The sequence below is a fragment of the Carcharodon carcharias genome, chromosome 12, assembly GCF_017639515.1.
Source record: "Carcharodon carcharias isolate sCarCar2 chromosome 12, sCarCar2.pri, whole genome shotgun sequence".
Classification (NCBI taxonomy): domain Eukaryota; kingdom Metazoa; phylum Chordata; class Chondrichthyes; order Lamniformes; family Lamnidae; genus Carcharodon; species Carcharodon carcharias.
In genome coordinates this window covers 137,563,563-137,586,600 of record NC_054478.1, presented here as the reverse complement: position 1 = coordinate 137,586,600, position 23,038 = coordinate 137,563,563, and the positions used below count along the sequence as shown (strand labels likewise).

At 42.5% G+C, this 23,038-nt stretch overlaps 1 protein-coding gene across 2 annotated transcripts in view; it reads left to right on the top strand.

The window, feature by feature from the left end:
- The window catches only part of LOC121284575 (zinc finger protein 850-like), an 85,966-nt gene that overhangs the window by 12,588 nt on the left and 50,340 nt on the right, over positions 1-23,038 (top strand). The window contains exons 4-5 of one of the 2 annotated variants that reach the window (XR_005944521.1): positions 2,659-2,778; positions 3,779-4,699. The exons of the other annotated variant lie outside the window; for it this stretch is intronic. The gene's annotated coding sequence lies outside the window, so the exon portion shown is untranslated. Of the gene's footprint in view, positions 1-2,658; positions 2,779-3,778; positions 4,700-23,038 lie in introns of those variants that run through there. 2 annotated transcript variants of the gene reach the window in all.

Genomic DNA, 23,038 nt, shown 5'->3' with positions numbered 1-23,038 from the left:
CCGTAGAGATGAAATAATGTGAAACGAGAGTAGGGGGCAAAGGGCAGTATGACCGCCACATGTGCAGCGTAGAGTGGGCTCACTGCCTCACCCAGAAGGAGAGCTCGCACAAATAGATAGACCCTCCAGTGAGAAGTAGAACACTCACATCTCAATGATAGCTGTAAGTATACATTGTCTTAATAACATTATTAAAACACTCTTTACATGCCCCACTTTCACGTGATGGGTATCATATTATGTTATGATTTAGACTGGAGGGGCTTGTGATCATTAATCCATTTGCAACAGGCTCCTTTGACCTGACAGCTGCTGCTTTAAGCTGAAGGCTGTGAGATAATCGAGACAGGACAATAAAATCAAAATATTAAAGAGATTTTCATTTTGAATCAAGTCGAAACCTTAAACTCAGGATCACATTGTTTAAACTCTTTCAGTGCACCTCATTAAGCCATTTCAAAGAGTTGCTAGAGAACAAAGTTTAAGCTATTGCTGAAAAAAAGAGGCATTTCTTTTTGTCCAACATTAGATGTGATTCTGCTTTGGTCAACATTTGCTGAATAATCCTCATTGTGTAAAGAATTACACTGACAACCAATTTTAGACTGTCAGTCGGGATCACAGTGAGGTGCATTTGCTTGTACTGGAAGCTACATATATGAACACACAGGGCCCTGTTCTTTGCAGAGAGAAAGAACATGTACACACATTGGACCTGTTTCAGCAAAACAAGTAACAGCCATTCAATAGTTCATTTTTCAGGGCAAGACTTGACCAATCAGAATCAAGCAGCCTGGTTTAGATTTAAAGTTAACCGTCAATCACCATCAACAGGTGCATTCTCCATGGCAATGCCTCCACCAATCAGAATCCACTTGCCAACCAATCAGCACTTTCTTTCCATATAGTATAAATTTGTTGTTTCCCCTTACATTGGTATTCTTGTGAATTGTCCTGATGAGTGCAAGACGGAAAGCTTTGACAAAAAAAAAACATTTTTGAGCAATGCTCAAGTTCTGTACTACCACACGACTAGATGTTGAAGCTATTGGAGTCCGAGTAAAACCCATTTCACAACCAGTGAGTGAGCTGCATGTGAACCCCCTGACACGACATTGCCATACCTTCACCCCACACTCACTCAGTCACGTTCCCAGAAATAAGGCCCCAATATAATATATTCACCTTCATCTTCTTCCTTCTGTTCTGGCCAACAGACCATTTGCCTTCTTCATTGCTTGCTGTACCTGCCTGCTAATTATCAGTAACTCATGAACAAGGATACCCAAGTCCCTTTGAAGTTCAACACTTCCCAGCCTCTCACCATTTAAGAAATGCTCCGTATTTCTGTTTTTCCTACCAAAGTGGATAACCTCACATATTTCCACACTGTATTCCATCTGCCGAATTTTTGCCCTCCCTTAGCCTCTCCAAATCCCCTTGAAATGTCTGTGCATTCTCCTCACAACTCACACTTGCACCTGGTTTTGTGTCATTACTATGGCCGGCCTTCTGATTTCTGCCCTTCATAAACTCCAACTGATCTAAAAATCTGCCACATACATCCTAACCTGCACTAAGCCTCATGTCCCCATTGCCCCTGCCCTCGCCAACCTCCATCGTCTTACCAGCTCCCAGCAAGTGGATTTCAAAATGCTTTGCCTCAGAGCCTCGTGGATAAATAAGCAGCTGTTCTGAAGGGAAATAGAGAGTGGGGGTTGTGAATGATCCACTGACAGAATCCAGCAGGATAGTTGGAGTGGAGTAAAGAGAATGGGAAGAAGACTGGTAAGATTAACCTTCTCCCTGCTGGGTGGGAAGGTCATTGAGAGGGGAGGATAGATCACTTGTTGCCGCTCCATTGTTTAAAGGTAGCGTCTTAATCAAAATCCCGGCAAACAGAAGGTCCGGGATTGCCAGGAGAGGGAAGCTGAGGGTTAGCCAAGGGGATTTGAAACTTGGAAGCGAAGCGGGAGAGCAATGGTTTGGGTTGAGAAAAGCCCCCAAGACAAGAGAAATGAGAAGAGGTTCTGCTGTGAGGGCAGGAAGAGGAGGGGGAGGTCTCAGAGCAGCCTGGAAGAAAGAGATTGAAAGAATAAATGTGGTCCAGAGTGGGCAATCAGAATGCATGAGTATATACAGTGAGGACACAGGTTACTTAGCCATGGCAGAGTTTCGAAGAGAGAAATTCTGTTCGTAAGCAGATCCCTGGAGTTGGATTTTTACATCGTGGATCTTCAGTATGTTTCTGCATCAATACCAACACTCTTGACTCGTGCCTTGCAGATGGTGGACTGGCTTTGGGGAGTCAGGAGGTGAGTTACTCTCCTGAGAATTCCCAGCCTCTGATCTACTCATGTAGGCACAGTATTTATACGGATGGTCCAATTAAGTTTTGAAGGAAGAGGCATTGAGAGGACAGATTCACAGGACATTAAAGGCAACGGCTTGGATTGATAAAACGGGCAAAGAAAGGGATAGAATTGTGGGTTTTTACATTGAGAGATGATGCAAACTTCAACTTCCTCCAGTTTTGACAAAAGGTAATTGAACTGAAACATTAAGTCTTTATCTCTCTTCACCATCGCTGCTGACCTGCTGAGTGTTTCCAGCATTTTGTGTTTTTATATTTGAAAAGGATCTCTGATTTTCCCCCAGAGTTGATAATATTCTATTCAAACAACAAGCATCAATCTCGTGGATCAAAGGCTTCTTTGAGTCTTTTCAGAAGGAGGATCCGGAATCTGCTAAAGCCACAGTTGAAAGAATGGAGCAAAAGTAAGAATGTTAATGACAGTGGGGATTTATTTGATCTCTTTGCCATTGTCAAAGGCTTCACTGGAAGACAAGCTGAACATAAACACTGAATGAGCCTTGGGTGGGTGTGAGTCATAATTACAGAGAGGTGTGGGGTGACAACGGTCTTTGACAGTAATTTTAGGCTAATAGTTTATGAGGTGGACCTAACCCATTCACGCTCCCAAAAACTGGAATTTGGAGAAAAAGCCAAGCTCACATCTCAGGATGTGTTTCCAGGGCAGTAAGTAATTATTGACTGAAATGAGAGCTCATCAAATACCTGATCAAGGAAAGGCTCAATTGTAACTTGGGGCAGGTGGTGTGGTGGGCAGGTGGTTCATGTAGATGAGGGGTTGAGTGAAACTCTCCCCTCATCGGCAGTGTGAGGCTTAGGAGGCGAGTGTTAAAACTGGTGCCTGCAGGAACAGAGAAGGGAAGAAATTAGCATTCCTATAGCGCCAGTCACGACCTCATAATACAGTCATAATCCTTGCTGCACTGAGGGAGTGCTGCATTGTCAGAGGTGCCAACGTTCAAATGTGATGTCAACCAAGGCCCCCTCCCATTTCAAGTGGATTTAAAAGATCCCTTTTGAAGAGGAGCTTGGGAATTCTCCCTGGTGCCCTGGACACTCTTTATCCACCCCCCAGTCACTACCTCAGGACATCCCACAACATTTCCAGACAATTCGGTACTTTTGAATTGTAGTCATTGTTGTAATGTAGGAAACGTGGGAGCCAATCCCCAAGATCCCAACAAGTGTCAGTGAGACAATGACCAGCTAATCTGTTTTAGCCAGTGAATCTCCTCCTCCCCTGAAGCTGCTGGCCCATTTGTACTTCAGTGAGGATGTGCACTGTTAACATGCCAGCCTGCTGCAGTCTTTATTACACAAGGGAGCAGAGTGCGTTTTACCAGACATTTCTATGTGGATTGACAACAGTGGGCATTCCATTCATTACATTTTTGTTTCTTTCAGTTTTCTGCAAGCTATGGGAGTGGCTTCCAGTGAAACTGTGTTGGAAATTAAGTGGACTGCTTTCTGCTTGCTAGCAAGCAAACCCGAGTGAGGCCTATAGACACTGAGTGATGGTGTCTCCCAGCCCAGTTGCAACAAGACTCTCTCCCCATTCCCTTAAGTAGGATGCCAAATCTGTATTTCACAATGAATCATTGGTAGAGGGTAGTTTTAACACAGATGAGATACACAAGACATTGGATAGGAGCAGCTGGGGAGATTGTTCATCTTCAGCAGGGGGCAATATATGGTTGAACATTGTTGTGCAAAGAATTGCTTCCTGACATCACCCCTGAACAGCTGCTCTGTAAGAACTTGGGCTCCTGAATATGCAGATATTTTCTGTCTAGTATGAGGTTAGCTATACAGCATTAATCCTCTCTCTGGAAAGAGGATTTCTAAACACTTTGACCTGTAAACAGTCTTAGTTCAGGCTGCCATGTTGACATTCTTAGTTGGTAGGACGGTGTCGTGTGCTCTCCCTTATGTATGCAAGTGTTTAGAAAGGACCAGGGTTTAAGCTAAAAAGTTGGTCTCAAGCAGGATGGTGAACTGGGGTGGGGGGGTTGGTGGTAAGCACCCTGACAATTTGGGTACCTGTCTGTGTCGATTGGTCAGGACAGTTTGAATAGATGATTGACACTGGGTAAGCTACCAGCCCCTAGAAAAAGAATATATTAACAAGCACTGAAGGACAGGGTCTATGTCCTTCTGAGGTCCTGGTGAGATACTGGTGAGGTTGCAGTGCTGTTAAGATGGAGGAGGAGGAGGTGGGTGAAGAGATCAACACACTTTATGCCAACCGTCCGACTGCCCTCCAGGACCAGTAAACCACTGTCAGCGTCGTATACGTTTTCTGTCTAATTAGTTACTGTATCATATATAAACTGTTGTTTCTTATCAAACTTAATTAAAAATCTTAAAATTACTTAGGACTAGTCGACTGCCTATTTAGGTATCTGTGGGCCCAAACCCCAGAACCTTACAGCTCTAATATTAAGGCTCTGCCATCAATCCTCGATGGGAGCCTCTTCACAGGGCAGTCTGCAGCTTGGAGAGTCTCCGAATCTGTCTGGAATGCTGGCTCCCCTGGTCTGCTGGATCAAGGCCACCTCATGCAGCTTCCTGTTCCCCAATATGTCCAACAATGGCCTTAAATGGGCCCTTATACCCAACACCAGGTTCCTGAAGCAACTGTCGCACTCGGAACTGGGTCATGGCAGGAGACTCCCAGTAGGACAGTAGAAACACTTTAGCGATGTCCTCAAAGCATCCATGAAGAGATCAAACATCCGTGCCGACTTGTGGAAGTCCCTGAATGGCGACTGATCAAAATGGCGAAGGTTTCTATCAGGAAGGCACCGAGCACAGAGAGACTTGGTCAGGAACGTGCAGAGGTGAAGGAGGCATTGGAGGGAGCGCACCAACCTCTAAACAACTGATCCACCCGACCCTTCAAGCACCACCTGCCCCACATCTGCAGGGGCGCATTGGCCATCTCAGAACCCATCAAACCGGAGGGGCAGCAAGTCATACCCAATTCTAAAGGACTGCCTAGGAACAAGAACAGGCCCTTAACTGGTTTAATCAACTGCCCGCACCCACCCATCCCCGTCTTTGCCTCCTTTTTAGAGAATGTACATTTTACTGATAATCTGAAAACACTCACTTAGCTACTATTCACAGGTAGATCATGTTTAATTCATGCAATCGCCTCTGATTAAAACTTGATTGCTTGCAGCCCAATCACTCCTGATCCAAACGGCTTTTACAAATGCAGCACATTGAACTCATTCCTTTAAAACGTTTTATTTTAAAATTTGGCAGAGTTTACAATGTTAACTTCATTCTAAATGGTGTTGATGTTCTGTAAAGTGATACAGATGAGAGGTGTGACAGAGCTGTTCAATATGTCTCAAAAATAGGGAACGTGAAAAGGCAAAGTCCTACCAGGCCTAACTCAGAGACGTATTAGGAGCAGGGTGTTCTCCAATGTTGTGTGGACAGACGTGGAGGTAATCTGAGTCTGTCTGTCAGTGGTGTTTTAACGCAGCAAGCTCATTGATACCTTATTTCTGAGTTGGGTGTCAATTGCATGACAGTGGGTGTAATGAGGACCCGTAAGACACCAGCTCAACTCCAGTATTTGAAGGGCCGGCTCGTCCACCCTTCCCCTCGCATATTCCCCACCCACCCCCAGTGCAACACCCCCTTGCCCTCTCCCCAATTCCTCACCCCTCTACCCCCCCATTCTCCACCACAGAGTTTGTGTGAGAGTTGCTGTGAGTGTAGGAGCACGTTAATGCCAGTGTGTGTGTGTGTGTGTGTGTGGAGAAAAAGGCTGGAATTTTCCAGCCCCTCACGCCCAGTCCCACCGATTTAAACAGACATTTCAGTGGCCTAAATGTTGGGGTGACAGACAGATTTCGGGGCTCGAAAGGTGTCAAGGGCAGAGCTCAGGTGTAGGGTGTTGGGATAGAGAATCAGCCATGATCATATTGAATGGCGGAGCGGGCTCGAAGGGCCGAATGGCCTACACCTGCTCCTATTGCCTATTTTTCTATGAGCGAGGACATGAACTACGTCCAACTTTTAAAAAAAGTTACAAACAGATGCAATAAATAATTCGCCTTTGAGAAAAAAAACTGTCCATCTTCCAACGTGAAGCAAATGTTAGTTACAAATACGAACTGGGAAAAGTAAAATAAAGAGCGGAGGGTTTCAATTGTCTGGTACCTAAAACAGACACAGCGAGTGAGTGACTAAACACCGCAGGGCGGACGCTATAAAGATGTGACCATCTTACCCAACTGCAGGTGAATGAGAGTTGGGATAAAACCCGTTCTGCTGCCGCTGCTGCCGCCGCTGCTGCCGTCTCCAAGGGCGACGGACGGGGCCGTTCCCGTACCGCACTTCCGGTCGCTCCGCTCCGCCCCCATGACACCGAGGCGGATGTGACGTCGGGACAAGTCCGCACAGGCTGGGCAGGCTTTCGGTTCAAAACTGACTCCCCTCCCGACTCGGTGGGGGGTCGGTGGCGGGCGGCTCTCCGTGAGTGGCTGGAAAATGATGCAAGTGAGAAATGGAAATAGGAAAGATGGTGGTTTTGAAGCGCATCAACATCAAACGCAAAAAAAAAAGTTTTAAAAAAGCTTATATTGAGGGGCTAAATACAACAATCAGTTCACTCATTAATTTCATAAAAAGCAAAAAACTGCGGATGCTTGAAATCCAAAACAAAAATAAAAATACCTGGAAAAACTCAGCAGGTCTGGCAGCATCTGCGGAGAGGAACACAGTTAACGTTTCGAGTCCATATGACTCTTCATCAGAACTAAGTAAAAATAGAAAAGAGGTGAAATATAAGCTGGTTTGGGGGGGGGGGGGGGGACAAGTAGAGCTGGATAGAGGGCCAGTGATAGGTGGAGATAACCAAATGATGTCACAGACAAAAGGACAAAGGTGTTGAAGGTGGTGATATTATCTAAGGAATGTGCTAATTAAGGGTAGAAAGCAGGACGAGCAAGGTAGATAGTCCTAGTGGGGGTGGGGTGGGGTGGTGGGGGGGAAGGGATCGAAATAGGCTAAAAGGTAGAGACAAAACAATGGATGGAAATACATTTAAAAGTAATGGAAATAGGTGGGAAAAGAAAAATCTATATAAGTTATTGGAAAAAAAAGGGGGGGAATCGGAAAGGGGGTGAGGATGGAGGACAGAATGATCTAAAATTGTTGAACGCAATATTCAGTCCAGAAGGCTGTAAAGTGCCTAGTCGGAAGATGAGGTGCTGTTCCTCCAGTTTGCGTTGAGCTTCACTGGAAAAATGCAACAGGCCAAGGACAGACATGTGGGTATGAGAGCAGGGTGGAGTGTTGAAATGGCAAGCGACAGGGAGGTCTGGGTAATGCTTGTGGACAGACCAAAGGTGTTCTGCATAGCGGTCACCCAGTCTGTGTTTGGTCTCTCCAATGTAGAGGAAACCGCATTGGGAGCAACGAATGCAGTAGACTAAATTGAGGGAAGTGCAAGTGAAATGCTGCTTCACTTGAAAGGAGTGTTTGGGCCCTTGGATGGTGAGGAGAGGGGAAGTAAAGGGGCAGGTGTTGCACCTTCTGCGGTTGCATGGGAAGGTGCCGTGGGAGGGGGTTGAGGTGTAGGGGGTGATGGAGGAGTGGACCAGGGTGTCCCGGAGAGAACGATCCCTACGGAATGCTGCTGGTTGGGGTGGGGGGGGTGAAGGGAAGATGTGTTTGGTGGTGGCATCATGCTGGAGTTGGTGGAAATGGCGGAGGATGATCCTTTAAATGCGGAGGCTGGTGGGGTGATAAGTGAGGACAAGGGGGACTCAATCATGTTTCTGGGAGGGAGAAGAAGGTGTGAGGGCAGATGCGCGGGAGATGGGCCGGACACGGTTGAGGTCCCTGTCAACCAGCGTGGGTGGAAAACCTCGGTTAAGGAAGAAGGAGGACATGTCAGAGGAACTGTTTTTGAAAGTGGCAACATCAGAACAGATGCGACAGAGGCGAAGGAACTGAGAGAATGGGATGGAGTCCTTACAGGAAGCGGGGTATGAGGAGCTGTAGTCGAGGTAGCTGTGGGAGTCGGGAGTCACTCATTAATTTCAATTGGCGAGATGTGGGCTTGAGCTGCTGTGAGCAGACAAAGAGAATTAAATAAAGCGGGACATGTTTGTATTGGGAAATACATCTGGTGGAATCAAAGGAGATTACATCCGTTGATCGGCAGGGGTTTATCCCAGTTCATATGCTTATAATCTGCTTTTGCTTCTACCCTCTTATGAGATTTGGAGAATGGATATCTCCTTTGTTTATTCGCTTATACCCACTGGTAAACACTCATTTTGAGCTTATGGTGCAACAGACAGCGAATCAGTTGGTATGGACTACAGGCTGTAACACATCTGACACCGTAATGTTGAAGCACAGAATCTGGAAAGTGCAGGGCCAGCATTTGCGTACACTAGGGATGGCTCTGCTCACTATTGCCATCCCATAGGATGTCGTCAACATGCATCATAAAGATGCCCGCAAGTTTCCCAACATGGTACCAATAAAACATGGGAGGATCTGCCTTCAGTTAGAGACAACTTAACTTTAACAACACTCATGAAACTGAAAACTACCACACTCTGGAAGTGTTGTTTAAACCATAGATGTGCTTATTCAGCGTGCAAGGTTTTCTTTCTACCTCTGGCGTCCCCTTCAGAAGTTTGAGGTGATCCCCCTGTAGAAATGCAGCTTTTATATCTATTGACTTAAATTCCCACAAAAACGTTGCCAAAGGTCCAAAAATGTTTTCAAAATTACCTTTCCTGCTGTGGGCAAGTCCACTCTGACCTCTTTATCTGCTAAGCATTTCCCCAAAGCCCAGGCCACCAACCTTGCCATAGACTTATAGGTTCCATCCGGTAGAACCATCATTGTGCAGACCTGCCTTTGTAATAATGCTGGATGACCCCTATTTGGGACCTCTGAATACACAGTAAACTCCCTCCAACTGCCCAACTCCCTCTGTTTAGCCTCCCATATAGTTTTGTCCCCTAATTTGTTGGTTGTTACAGAAACCTCTCGGTCTTGAGGACTTCTACTTCTACTATTGTGTCATGATGGTTCTGCATTCTCCATTCTACTTTGTCGTCTAGTCAGACTGTAACCCCTACTTGCCTGTTGAAGTCTCCCAGGCTGTTATTGTTAGATCCTCTGTCTGAGGCCCTATCCACAGTACACCCTATCCACTGTACATGAACACTTCCTCGCTCAGGATTCATCACCCGACCCATTACTGTAACTCGAGCTATGCTTCCATATTTTCCATTCTTGTACTCCATTCTCCTAGTCCACGGCCTTCACTGCTTGTCCATCATCCTGGACATTCAGCCAATTCTTATAATTTCCAGTAGATCTTCCTGCCCGTCCCACTGTTGTTGCATCCCTCCAGTTATCCAATCCTTCTGGACAGTACGATACCCGGGAACCCACTTTGGGCAGCTGACCTCTGGACAAAATAGCCCTTTCCTGTTCATCACAATCAGATTTTCTGCTGATATCTAACCCCTGATCTATGATATTTTGTTCCTCTGGTTCTGTCCTGCTAAATATATGAGTATGAGATGCACTTTGTGCTTTGTCATCTTCCATCACCTTGTCAGTATCTTCCAAATCATAATTCATTCTGATGACCTGTGAAGATTGATTCTTAAGTTGAATAATCATAGTTTTCCTCTCACACCCTATAACTTTTCCTGGGTCTTTCCATTCCCTTTGCCGCTCTCTGTCATAATAAACCAGATCACCTGAAGTAAAGTCTACCTCAGATGGTCTTATGCAATGTCGCTTTTTATTACTTCTGAAACTTCAGCCTTGATAAAAGCTTTCCTGCTTGCATGTAAGGCATTCAAGCGAACAGAGAAAATAGAGCTAATGGTAGTTCCTTCTAGAGCAGAGGAAGCATCAGACAGCACTGAAGGTAACTCCGGATTCCTTCCATACGCCAACTGCTACGGGCTGTACCCCTCAATAATTTGTAAGGAAATGCCATTTGCAACTTAAAATCCATTTGTTTGGCCAGTATCTTATGTAACATGTTATCCCTCAATGCATGATTCCTTTCACATAAATCATTGCCAAACGGGCCCTCAGCTGCAGTATGCATCACTATGATATTCAAATTTTCATACGTCCTGAAATTAATCATTCTAAATGGCCCTCCGTTATCCGTCAATAATTTAGTTGGTGTTCCTAATCTGCTGCTAACCCATTTCTCCATGACCTTGTCTACAATGGTTTGTTTATCCTTGCCATTTATTATCATAGACAGACTAAACCTGGTCACCATATCTACAAAGTGTCCCACACTTTTAACTCCATTGCCACTACATCAATAAATTCTCTGGTCAGTGGCAGACTGGAGGTTTCCTTCAATATTTAACGCAAATGTCACATTGAGCCGTGACTTGTTCAATACAGTTGTCATATTCTTTATCAACAACTCCAGCATCCCACAGCAGAGGTCTCAGCTTTTGTGGTGCTGGATGTGCAAATTGTCTATGCAACTTCCAAATAATCTTCTTCTTATCCACCAAATTTTTATCCTCAGAAGTTTAAAAGGCTGCTTGAACTCTTTGATGAGAAATATCTGGATCCCTCAGTGGCAGGCAGTAATGGCTTGACTGAGTAAAATGTAGATCCACACTTTTCCTGAACCTAATCGCTCTGTCATTCTCCATGTCTAGCTTCATCTGTGCTTGTTTCAACCGAAGATCTGTCCAACAATTGGGGTATGTCACTGGAGACCACATCACTACTGACAAAGAGACTGATCCAGCTAACTTGCAAGTGAGGACTACTCTTTTGGAAGATGTTAGTGTGTTATCATCCCCAAACCTAAAGCAGGTGGAACTTCCATACTCCTTAACCTTCCGCCAGTCAGCCTCATTGAAAAACTCCAGGTTGCAGTTAAGCCAATCCACCCCACACACTGTGCAAGTGTAACCACCATACAACACTGCACAGTTGAATGAATCAACCATCAAAACACTCATCAAGGTTCAAACACCCAGTGACCAACACAATTCCTTCATGGTGGTCACCATTATCATTTTCAGACTCGGAATGATCTGTTCATGCATTATTTCAAAAACCCGATTCTTTCGCTGCAGTCAGTTCATTGCGTAATGATACTTGGAATCACACCAATAAAACCAATTAACCATTCCCCATTATTTCTTGGGTTCAAATGCCTACGGTTGCTGTCCAGATCCGCTTTTTGTCTCAACTCTCAATTGGCTAAAGGTGCGACCACAGTCAGACTGCTGATCAGGGACCCTGTCTTTGTACTGGAATCTGCGGTTATTATTCTGTCCATCTCGAAATTCAGCCACATTGGAATCCTCCATGCTTTGCTTTACTGCAGAGTTGCCTGTATTTGATAGGACAGCAACTGGAATTGACTGTTTTCCCCAAAACATTATTTAGCCATTTGATCTAGGAGAGTCTTTCCCATGGAATTCAACCCCAGTGAACACCAAAAGTCTATTGACATGAGAAATGGGTGCACAATCGAGGAATTAAAATCCCAATACAGACTCCGGGATGTCAAGGTTAAACTTTTTCAGTCTCTTACACCACTTACCAAAGCCCATAATATATTCCTCCATGGACTGATTGTTGGTTTTCTTAAATCTATCAAAGGTTGACCAAGCTTCATATGCTTCTAATAAATCATCCTTTTTGTAAAACCTATCCAAAGTGTGATAGAAGTGTCCATCCCTCTTTGGAGTCCAAGTCAACCACGTGCAATTCTGAAAAAACTTCACTCCTAATCTTACTGTTTGCAGGTAATGACAAAGCCAAAGTCATACCTTGCTTCTTTCAGGGTAACAAAGTAACCCGTGTCCACATCCTGACTTCATTGTTCCGTCGCTGATATTGTTCCACCTTGGAAAAAAAAAATCAGTGGATAGTCAAAGCCTGAGATTTTGCATCATCCTTCTGCCTTTCTGTAACTGAGTTTGCCAGCAGCAGTATGTTTCTTTTTCTCTCAGAGGATAGAGACAAAAATCTCCTCATTCAGCAACCAATCGCCAAAGCTTAATGTTCATCCTCTGCCACCATAGTAATTCCAATAATTGTATGTTGAGGAATAATGAGTCTGCAGCTAGCCTGTAGCTTAAAATAGGTTTATTACCAAGATAAGGAAGTAAAGTTACAGAATCTCCCAGTTCCTCCCAGACACCCAGAGTGAACTGGTTTATATTCTCTTGCAATGATTTCCTAATCCTTCCACAATTAGGGACATTTGTGCTCAATTACCAGCTTCAAGTATGTATTCTAGTGTAGCACAAATTCAACATTAACACACACGCACACAAACACACACACATACACACACACACAGACGGACAAAGAGAGTCAGACAGACACACCCACACCCACAGAAAGGGCACATAGACACATACAGAGGGATGCACATACAAACACAGGGAGGACACAGATGTTGTAAGGTGCTGGGCATAGTTTGGTAGGTCTTATTAAGGTAATCATACTCTTAGGTAGTTCAGGAGTAAGTATTTATTAACTACTAGAAACTATATACATAGGTACAGTAAAAGTCCAAGCTAGGAATTGTCTCCTTGCTTGCTTCTTCACATGGCTCTGTCCAACAATACATTGACCCCTACTGCAGGTCATGTGTTGTCTTACATCACTGTGTGGGTGGTTCTGTACTCAGTCCCACATTAACTCTTTATGTTACCAACCCTCCTTCTTCACCGCCCCCAGTCTTTAGCCAACATATTTACAAGTTATCCCAGTTTACTCCCTGTATTTACATCATTACCATCCCATCTCACCACCTCAAGTCTCTGACTTCATAGATTCAAGTCGTCTCGAGGCCATATAACCCTCCCATACCTTGTTCTCACCACTTTTAGAGCAGTGGTAGACTCTGTCGCTGCAGGTAAACTTTGTTGAATTGGAGGTTGTTCTGGCATCTGGGTGTCTTTTCATCCTCATTTTCCATCCTTTGGCATTGAGTCACTCTTTGTTAACTACCTAATTGTTGTGATAGATGGTGGTTGATTTATTCCGCTCTTTATGGGGTGGATGAAGTCTAGGCTCATCTCTTCAGTGGTTTATTTTTCTTTGTGCGGCTTGCTGTGACGCATGCTGGGATTAAAGATGGCTCTTCCTGTTGTGAGGACATGGCTTGGTTGTAAACTCACCTTTGTGTTTGGTTGTGTCGTGTGCTGTTATCAATGGATGGCTGCTACTTGGTTCCAGCATCATTTGTTGCCCCATCATGCTGGCTGGGGATTGCAGTGTCTGCTCTTTGATCTCAGGATTTATCTCTCCAACTGGAGTCAGAGCCGGAGGTTGAGGGTCTTCTTGTTGCTGGTTCCTCTCTTGACTGTCATCTACTTGAGATGTTGTGGTAACCATCTGAGTGGTTGGCTGGTGTGACCAATAACAGGCTCCTGGTACTTGTAACAAAAGTGGATAAACCTGCTCTGCAAAGAGAGAAGACAATTCAGAGCTGAAGTCCCAGTCAAGCTTGTTGAAGCTCTTGGGAACTTGCAGTTCTGTATAATTTATGAGAGAGGTTATCTTGACATCTTCTGCCATTCTGAGGAGATTCAGATCTACACAGATATCTCTACTCTAGACAGGAAAAGACTGGTAACAAATGACGTAGCTCAGCTTGAAGACTTGTTTTCTGCCATACCTTAATAGTTCCAGAATCATGCCTATGAATGGAAGTCAGATTCCTCTGGGCCCATAGAGTGTTGTGTTTGTTGTTCGTTGCCAGAGGCCTCTCAGCCATGGTTCTTTGTTTGATAGGACCGTAACACTGGCGCCCATGCTTAAAGCTTGTAAGATGGCCATTAACTGAGATGTCGCATTCCAGAATGAAAGGCCAGGAACTTTGACCTCACCCAAGAAGCGTGGCTGTGTGTTGTTATGGCACAGCCACTGGTAAATGCTGAGCTGCTCAAATCTCAAAGGGAAACTTGAAACAGCTGCCACAACTGTTTTGCAATTTGTATAAATTTCAAGATGCGTACCTTGAATTCAGTAGTAATAAGACCATCAAGTCTTATAGATTTCTTACACGATTAAATTAAATCTTTATTAATAGAAGAAATTATTTTAAATACATATGTATATCTGCAAATTACGACTATGATAACTTCTTAATCCCCTAGTTAATCTAACTCCCAGTTACACTTTCGTTAAGGCAAAAGTAAGACTCATAGGGTGGAATTTTCCCAGAATTGCACTAAGGTTCACCCCTCTGACAATAAAAATCTCTCATAGTACCAATTCTACCAGTAATCTTTGGGAAAAATAAACACTGTTTCTGAACTTCACCTGGCTAGGTGACATATTTCACCCCTTCTTTGAAATCAACCTAGTCTGGTTTATTTAAAAATGCAAATGTTCCCTATACACCTATGTCTACTTACTTAACATTTCAAACCTAGCTTATCTTCTGATACATCAAAGTCTTCAGACCAGCTGCTTTAATTCAATTCAGTTACACACACACAAACACACAAAGACACAGACCCCACTATTACTCTGCTTTACAATAAATTCCAATAATATTATGAGAATTATTATACCTTCCTGACATCCCCCTCCTTATTAAAAAATTAGCCATCATAATTTAAAAAGACATCTTCATTTTCTGAACTCATCTTACATTACCTCCTATACTTATTACACTATTACATTATCAGATGCATGCATTAACAAAACAATATATACACAAAAACTTGGGATCAATAGAAATCATTCTAGTCCAGTGTCCAGGTTTTCAAATGTCCAATTTTCCCTTTAAGGTTCAATCTCTTGACAATGCATTTGCCATCAGATCTTCTCATCCTTTCACATGTCTCTAAATTTGTCCAGAAGCTTTAAAGGATTGTGGTCTGTATAAACAACTGCTTCTGATGAATTGTTTGCAACATATATCTCAAAATACTGCAATGCTAACACCAAACCCAAAGTCTCCTTTTCGATTGTTGAATATCTTCTCTATTGTGCATTAGTTTCCGTGAGAAACACCCTATCGGGTTTTCAGCTTCAGTGTCATCTTCTTCTAACAGAATGACCTAAATGCCTATATCGCTTGCATCAGCAGCCAACTTAAATTGCTTGGCGTAATTGGGTACGGCCAAAACTGGTGTCGTAGTTAATACAGTTCTCAAACTGTCAAATGCCTTCTGACACCCCTGTGTCCATTGAAACTTCTTTCTTTTTTAATAGCTCAGTCAATGGAGCAACCGCACGGCTAAAATTTGGTACAAATTTCCAATAAAACCCACTCATGCTCAAAAATCTCAAAACTTCTCATTTTGTTGTAGGCATGGGGAAATCCATGATAGCCTTGACTTTCACATCTCTCGGAGCTTCCTTACCATGTCCAATAATATGGCCTGGATATATAACTTGTGCTTTTGCAAATTCACTTTTAACCAAGTTCACCACCAAATTAACTTCTTGTAATTGAGCAAATAATTCTTCCAAATGTTGTAAATGCTCATTCCATGTCTGATTGAAAACTATCAAGTCATCAGTATAAACAGCAGGATCGCTTAGATCTGCAATTGCTTTGTTTGTCAAATGGCATGACTTTAAACTGATATAGTCCATCTGGTGTCACAAAAGCTGATATCTCCTTTGCTGTCTCCAATAACGGTACTTGCCAATATCCTTTCAGCAAGTCAATCTTTATAATACATTTTGATTGTCCAACTTTCTCAATACAATCTTTCAACCGTGGTATAGGATATGAATCAGCTCTTGTCACTGCATTCACCTTTTGTTAGTCCACACACAGTCTTTGTGTTCCATCTAGTTTTGGTACCAGCACAATAGGCAAACTCCAGTTACTGCAACTAGACTCAGTGATATTACTTTGAAGCTTGAATTCAATTTGTTTCTGTACTTGTGATAACTTTGCCGGATTTAATCTATAAGGGTGTTGCCTTAGCGAAGATGAAACTTCTACACATACATTATGTATAGCTAAATTTGTCGTCCCCAACCTATTTCCACAAATAGATTTGTGTGACTGAAATCTTCAAATCACTTTGTCACTTTAAAACTTTCAAGTATCCCCTCATTATCCAGTTTGATGAGAGGAAAATCAATTTCAGAATCCTGCATTTCTACTTCTCTCTCATTATCTACCTCCACTAATACCTGCTTATGGTCCTCTTTCCTGTCAAAGTACTTTTTAAGCAAATTTACATGACACACCCTCTGCTTCATTCTTCTATCTGGAGTATTTATTAAATAATTCACTTCACTTAGCTTCTTTTCAATCCTGTAAGTCCCACTAAATCTTGATTTTAATGAGTCACCCAGTACTGGTAACAGAACCACCACTTTTTCCACAGCAACAAAACTACGAGCTGTAGATTTACTGTCTGCTTTCACTTTCATCACTTGCTGTGATATCTTTACATGCTCCCTAGCCAACTCATATGCTCTCTCTAATCTCTCTCTGAAATTTGATACATAATCCAAGAGAGTAGTTTCTGAATTTTGACCCACCAATTTCTCATGAATCAATTTCAGTGGTCCTCTCACCTCATGACCATAAACTAGTTCAAAATGACTAAAACCAGTCAATGCATCAGGAGCTTGCATAATAGCAAATAACAAGAATGGAATTCCTCATCCCAATGCTGTGGATAATCCTGACTATACACCTTCATCATAGTTTTTAGAGTTTGATGCCATCTTTCCAAAGTCCCTTGTGATTCAGAATGGTAAGCTGTTGGCTTAAATTGTTTTATCCTCAAGCTATTCTTTACTTCCTTAAACAGCTGTGACATGAACTTTGAACCCCGATTTGATTGTATTTCTTTTGGTAAACCATATCTTGTAAAAAGATTTAGTTAATTCTTCCACAATTTTCTTTGTTGTAATATTTCTTTAAAGTATTGCTTTAGGGAACCTGGCAGACACATCCACTATTGTCAGTAAGTACTGATTTCCACTTTTTGTCTTAGGGAGAGGCCCTACACAATCAATCATGACATTAGTAAAATGTTCTTCAAATGCTGGAATGGGAATTAAAGGTGCCAGCTTATTCACTGCTTGTGGTTTCCCTAACACCTGACATGTATGACAGGTCAAATTCTAAAAAAATTTGATTACATCCATATGCAATCCAGGCCAATAAAAATGTTTTTGTATCTTCGCCTGTGTCTTTCTAATTCTGACATGTCACCCCATTGGAATTTCATGAGCTATCCTCAGAATCTCATTTCTATATCCAAATGGTTTCATAATCTGATGCACCTCCCTCCAGTTTTCTTTTGCTGAAGCATGTTAAGGCTTCCATATTCTCATCAAATCATTACTCTTAAGGTAATTACTCTTAAGGCCTCTGTTTCTGAGTAAGCTATTTGATATAAAGTTGTATTTGCAAATACTTTTTCTGTAATTCCACTAATCGCCTTGAGTTAAACACTTCAGCTGAATTGTCTTCCAGTCTTTCTTCCTGAACAACCTTATCAAACACTGTGTCAACTAATTGGATTTACACACCTTCTGCCTACCTTTGAACTTCCTGTTCTTCTTGTTTTAACCTATGAGCCTGTGGTCTTGTTATCATACAATCTTGAAACAATCAGGATGCTCTCTCTGCAATGCTTCTGTTGAAAACACTTCTACAGTTTGCTCGAGTACCATAGGCATCACCCACATCTGTGATCCAGCTATATTATTACCCAAAATAAATTGGAGACCTGCAATGGGCAATTTTTCCACTAATCCAACAATCACCTCATCTGTTTTCCACTTACTCTTTAAATTTATCTTCCAGAATGGAATGGGTTTAGCATCTCCATGAACCTCTCTTATTATCATCTGTACCTGCAATACTCCTTCTGAACAACAAATGTCACTATCACACAACAATAAGGATTGACTAGCCCCTGTGTCACTTAAGATTTTAACATCTTTACCTACTCCACTCTGTACACATTGAAAGACTTTCCCTTCACACAGAAAACCTTTAAACATTTCTGCAACCTGCTCCTCAGAATTCTCTTGGGTAAATTGTGTACACATTCCCACTTCTTTACCTACCACTGATTCTTCTTGTTTTACCTGTACACAAACCACTGGTTTTTCCTGTGCCTGAACCTCAGAGCCCACAGTACTTTTACTTCCAGTACTTTTCTGCATCCCTATAATTACAACAGATTTCCCCTACAATTTCCAACACAGATTGTGTATGTCCAATTATTACAATTAAAATGCCTCAATTTTCAAATGTCACTTTTACACTCAGCACCTTCCTTTTTATTCCGAGAAAAAACTTTCTGCGAATTTCCAGCTACTCCTTCTCTTCCCTGACCACCCATCTTCCTTCCACCGTCCCACTTTCTATCCTCTTCTGATTTAAAAGAGTGATGAAAAGAACGTTTAGCTCTATGAACTAACTCATAGTCATCAGCTTTCTCTGCTGCTTGTCTTATTGTTTCAAGCCTCTGTTCCTCCACATGAGTTCTCACTACCGAAGGAATTGAATCTTTAAATTCTTCCAAAAGAATTATTTCTCTAAGAGCTGCATATGTTGTCTCTATTTTTAATGCTCATATCCACTTTGTTTTATACAAAATTAATTTGTTTTACTCTTTTAAACTCAATATAAGTTTGCCCAGGCTGTTTTCTCATATTCCTAAATTTCAGCCTGTATGCCTCAGGAGCCAATCCCTTTCAAAATACCCTTTTTCACCACATCATAGTTTACAAATATTTCTTCTGACAGTGAAGCATAAACCTCATATGCTCTACCCACCAACCTCTCTTGTAACAACAATGTCCAGTTTTCCTGTGGCCATTTCATCTGCTGAGCTAGCTTCTCAAATGAAATAAAGAATGCTTCAACATCTCTTTCCTCAAACTTTGGAAGAACTTGAACAAATTTAAACATCTACCCACTGGGTTCTGGTCTGGAAATAAGTCCTTCTGCACCTACTGGCATCTGTTTTTTAACTGCCTGGATTTTAAGATGGACTAACCTCACCATTTCTAGTTCCCTTTCTTGTTTTATTTCTCTCTCCTGCCTCTATGCCTGTCCATTTGAAATGCTCTTCCTTTTTCTTTGCTGCCTGTAGGTCAAGTTTTTTCATTTTCTTTGCTTGTTCAAGTTCAAGCTTCTTCATTTCTAACTGAAGTCTCGCTACCTCCAGCTGTGATTCATAAGTGCCAGGTATCACTTCCAACTTTAAATGCTGTGCTATACCTTCAATTATATCTGCTTATTCACCCCTGCAGGTAACCCCAATTGTAATTTACCACCAATTCCATTAACTTAACTTTAGTTATCTTTTGAAAACCAGCCAAAGTTATAACTTCAACTCCCAAACAAGTCTTGGCAATTTCCAAAGCCATATTGCAGTCTCACCACTTAAAAATAACCTCACACCAACTCTGGAATTCAAAGTGCTTCTCGTACTTGTAACCTTAAGATTCACCAACTCCAAACTAATCAAGGAATCTCAAATATATCCCACAAAGAGCATCCAACTTTGTCATGGCACAGCTGATGGTAAGTGCTGAACTTCTCAGATCCCAAAGGGAAACTTGAAACAACTGCCACAACTGTTTTGCAATTTGTATAAATTTCAAGATACGTGCCTTGAATTCAGTAGTAATAAGACCACCAAGTCTTATAGGTTTCTTGCACAACTAAATTAAACCTTCATTAATAGAAGAAATGATTTTAAATACATACATAGATCTACAAATTACTGTGATAAGTTCTAAATCCCTGAGTTAATCTAACTCCCAGTTACACTTTCGTAAGGCAAAAGTAAGACATAGATTTTAAAAGATCCAGGCCAAGGACCACGATACCCTGAATAATCCAATTCAAAGTGAATTTTCTTAACTTCAGTTCTTTGTAGACAGCAGCTTGAGGCTTAGATGCTGAAGGCTTTTCTCACTTGTTTACATCTTAGAATGCCTTCCCTTACACACAACCTTTGCTCCTTTATACATATTTTCCTCTTTCAATGCAAATTCCCATTATTTCACTATGTCTTTGGACTTTACCTCTCTGATAATAAAAATCTCTCATAGTACCAATTTTACCAGTAATCTTTTGGAAAAATAAACACATTCAGGAGACTTTTTCCTATGGCAGGCGGGCTGGGCGGGACCAGGTGCAGAGCAGATCGCCGTCCATGATCGGCTGTGCGCTGCCAGTTTATGTGGGCAGGCCAATTAAGGCCTGCCCAGAGTAATGCACAGCCAGTAGCACTCAGTGCTAATTGTGCAGGTGGGGGGGGGTGGGGGGGATGAGGGACAGTCAGGGCCTGCACTCTTTCGCGCATATGCACGAAAGAGCACAGCAATCTCCCTGAGGCACAGAGCTGCCTCAGGGAGATTGAATGGATTAGAAAACTTTGTAATAAATAAAGTAAAAATTTATTTAAACATGTCCCATCATGTGACAGGTTCACAAGAGGTGGGACATGTTTGTGAAGTTAGAAAAATTTATTCATTTATTTTATAAAAGCTTCAGGAAACCTTATCCTGTCCCATGGAAGAGGTTTCCTGAAAATCGCAAAGGCTGCTTAGGCACTTTGCCTGCCAACCAACTTTAAGGTTGGACAGGCAGCCTTCTTAACAAGTTTAACTACTTTCTTAATGGCCTTAATAGGCTATTAACAATTCGGCCGGTGCGCGCCCATCAAATGAAATGATGAAATGTCGCGCAATGTTGTTGGGAAGCACACCCGACATCATCACGCATCATTTTACGCGTCGGCATGTAGGGCCCGCCCCCGAATGCCAACTGGGGATTCAGCTCACTGTTTCTGAACTTCACCTGGCTAGGTGACACATTTCACTCCTCCTTTGAAAACAATCTAGTCTGGTTTATTTAAAAATGCAAGTGTACCCTTCACACCTATGTCTACTTAACATTTCAAACCTAGCCTATCTTCCAATACATCAAAGCCTTCAGACCAGCTGTCTTTAATTCAGTTCAGTCACACACACACACACACACACACATAAACACAGACATAGACAGAGATCCCACTATTACTCTACTTTACAAGAAATTCCAATAACATTATGAGAATTATTATAACTTTCTGACAGTGTCCTGCTGATGTGCTGTCTGGACCTCATGAATGCACTTTGGATATGCTGTGCATTTTGCTCTTTTGGCTTTGCACAGCTTTGCTAGGCTTTCAATTCAGTTACATTAAACACACTGGGCTGAAATTGCTGGACATTGATCACACCTGTTTTAATTAAAAAATACCCACATGTTTTAATTTTAAAAAGGTGCTGGATGTAGCTTGGTATGGCTTATTGAGGTATTCATAGTCTTAGGTAGTTCAATACTAAATATTTATTAACTTCTAGAAACTATATACATAGTACAGTAAAAGACCAAGCTAGGAGCTGACTTCATACTTGCTTCTACACACAGTTCTATTGAATACTACATTGACCCCTGGGCCATGTGTTCTCTTATACCAATTTGTGGGCTGCACTGTACTCAGTCCAACAATAACTCTTTTTCCATCCATTGTTTTATGTCTACCTTTTAGCCTTTTTAGATTCCTTCACCCCACCCCATCCCCATTAGGGCCATCTGTACCTTGCTTGTCCTGCTTTCTACCCTTAATTAGCACATTCCTTTAGATAATATCACCACCATCAACACCTTTGTGCTTTTGTCTGTGACTTCTTTTGGTTATCCCCACCTATCACTGGCCCTCTACCTAGCTCTTCTTGTCCCAACCCCCCCCACCCCACCTTTAAACCAGCTTATATTTCACCCCTTTTCTATTTTTACTTAGTTCTGTTGAAGGGTCATAAGGACTCGAAACATCAATTGTGCTCCTCTCCACCAATGCTGCCAGACCTGCTGAGTTTTTTCCAGGTATTTTTGTTTTTGTTTTGGATTTCCAGCATCCACAGTTCTTTTGCTATTAACTCTTTATGTGCCAGACCCTTATTCTACAACAGAGAGACACACAGACTTACATACACACACTGAGGTACACAGCGAAACACGAAGTGACAGAAACACACACATTTCTCCAAATGCCACGATGGGATTTGAACCCATACCCTAACAGCATTATTCTGAGCCTCTGGATTACTAGTCCAATATTACTACCATGACACCGACACCCCTTCTAATCGCCTCCAAAAGGAGTTGACAAAAGCCCTCACTGTAAGCAAAGGATAGAACTTCAGAATCAACAGTTTCATTTGTCATGCATCATCCTTCTCCCTCTCAATCTATACATCTCTGTTCCCCACACACTCCCTTCTTGCTGATTGTAGCCCTAATCCATCCCATCAGCCTCCTCCTTTTCCCCCAATTCCCTCTCCTGAAGGTTCTGACTCTCACGTTCAATTTCAAAGACACGTATTGCCCTCCCTAAATGTCACCCAGGTGTCAAAACCTTTACTCCTTATTCCACAAATTGCTTTGCTAAGGGGGCATCACAAACAAATTCAGTGACTACTTTGCGTCAGGGTAGGGTCTGCCACCACTGTGTCCGCTACCCCTGACCTTTCACCCATTCCCAATGGTTTTGAGATTGTGCCCCAGCTGCGTAATGGTGGTTAGAGCGCCCACAAATCCCCGCGAGGAGGAAACCGCTCTATCCGACGCGTAGGCGAGCTGCTCTGGACTGCGCA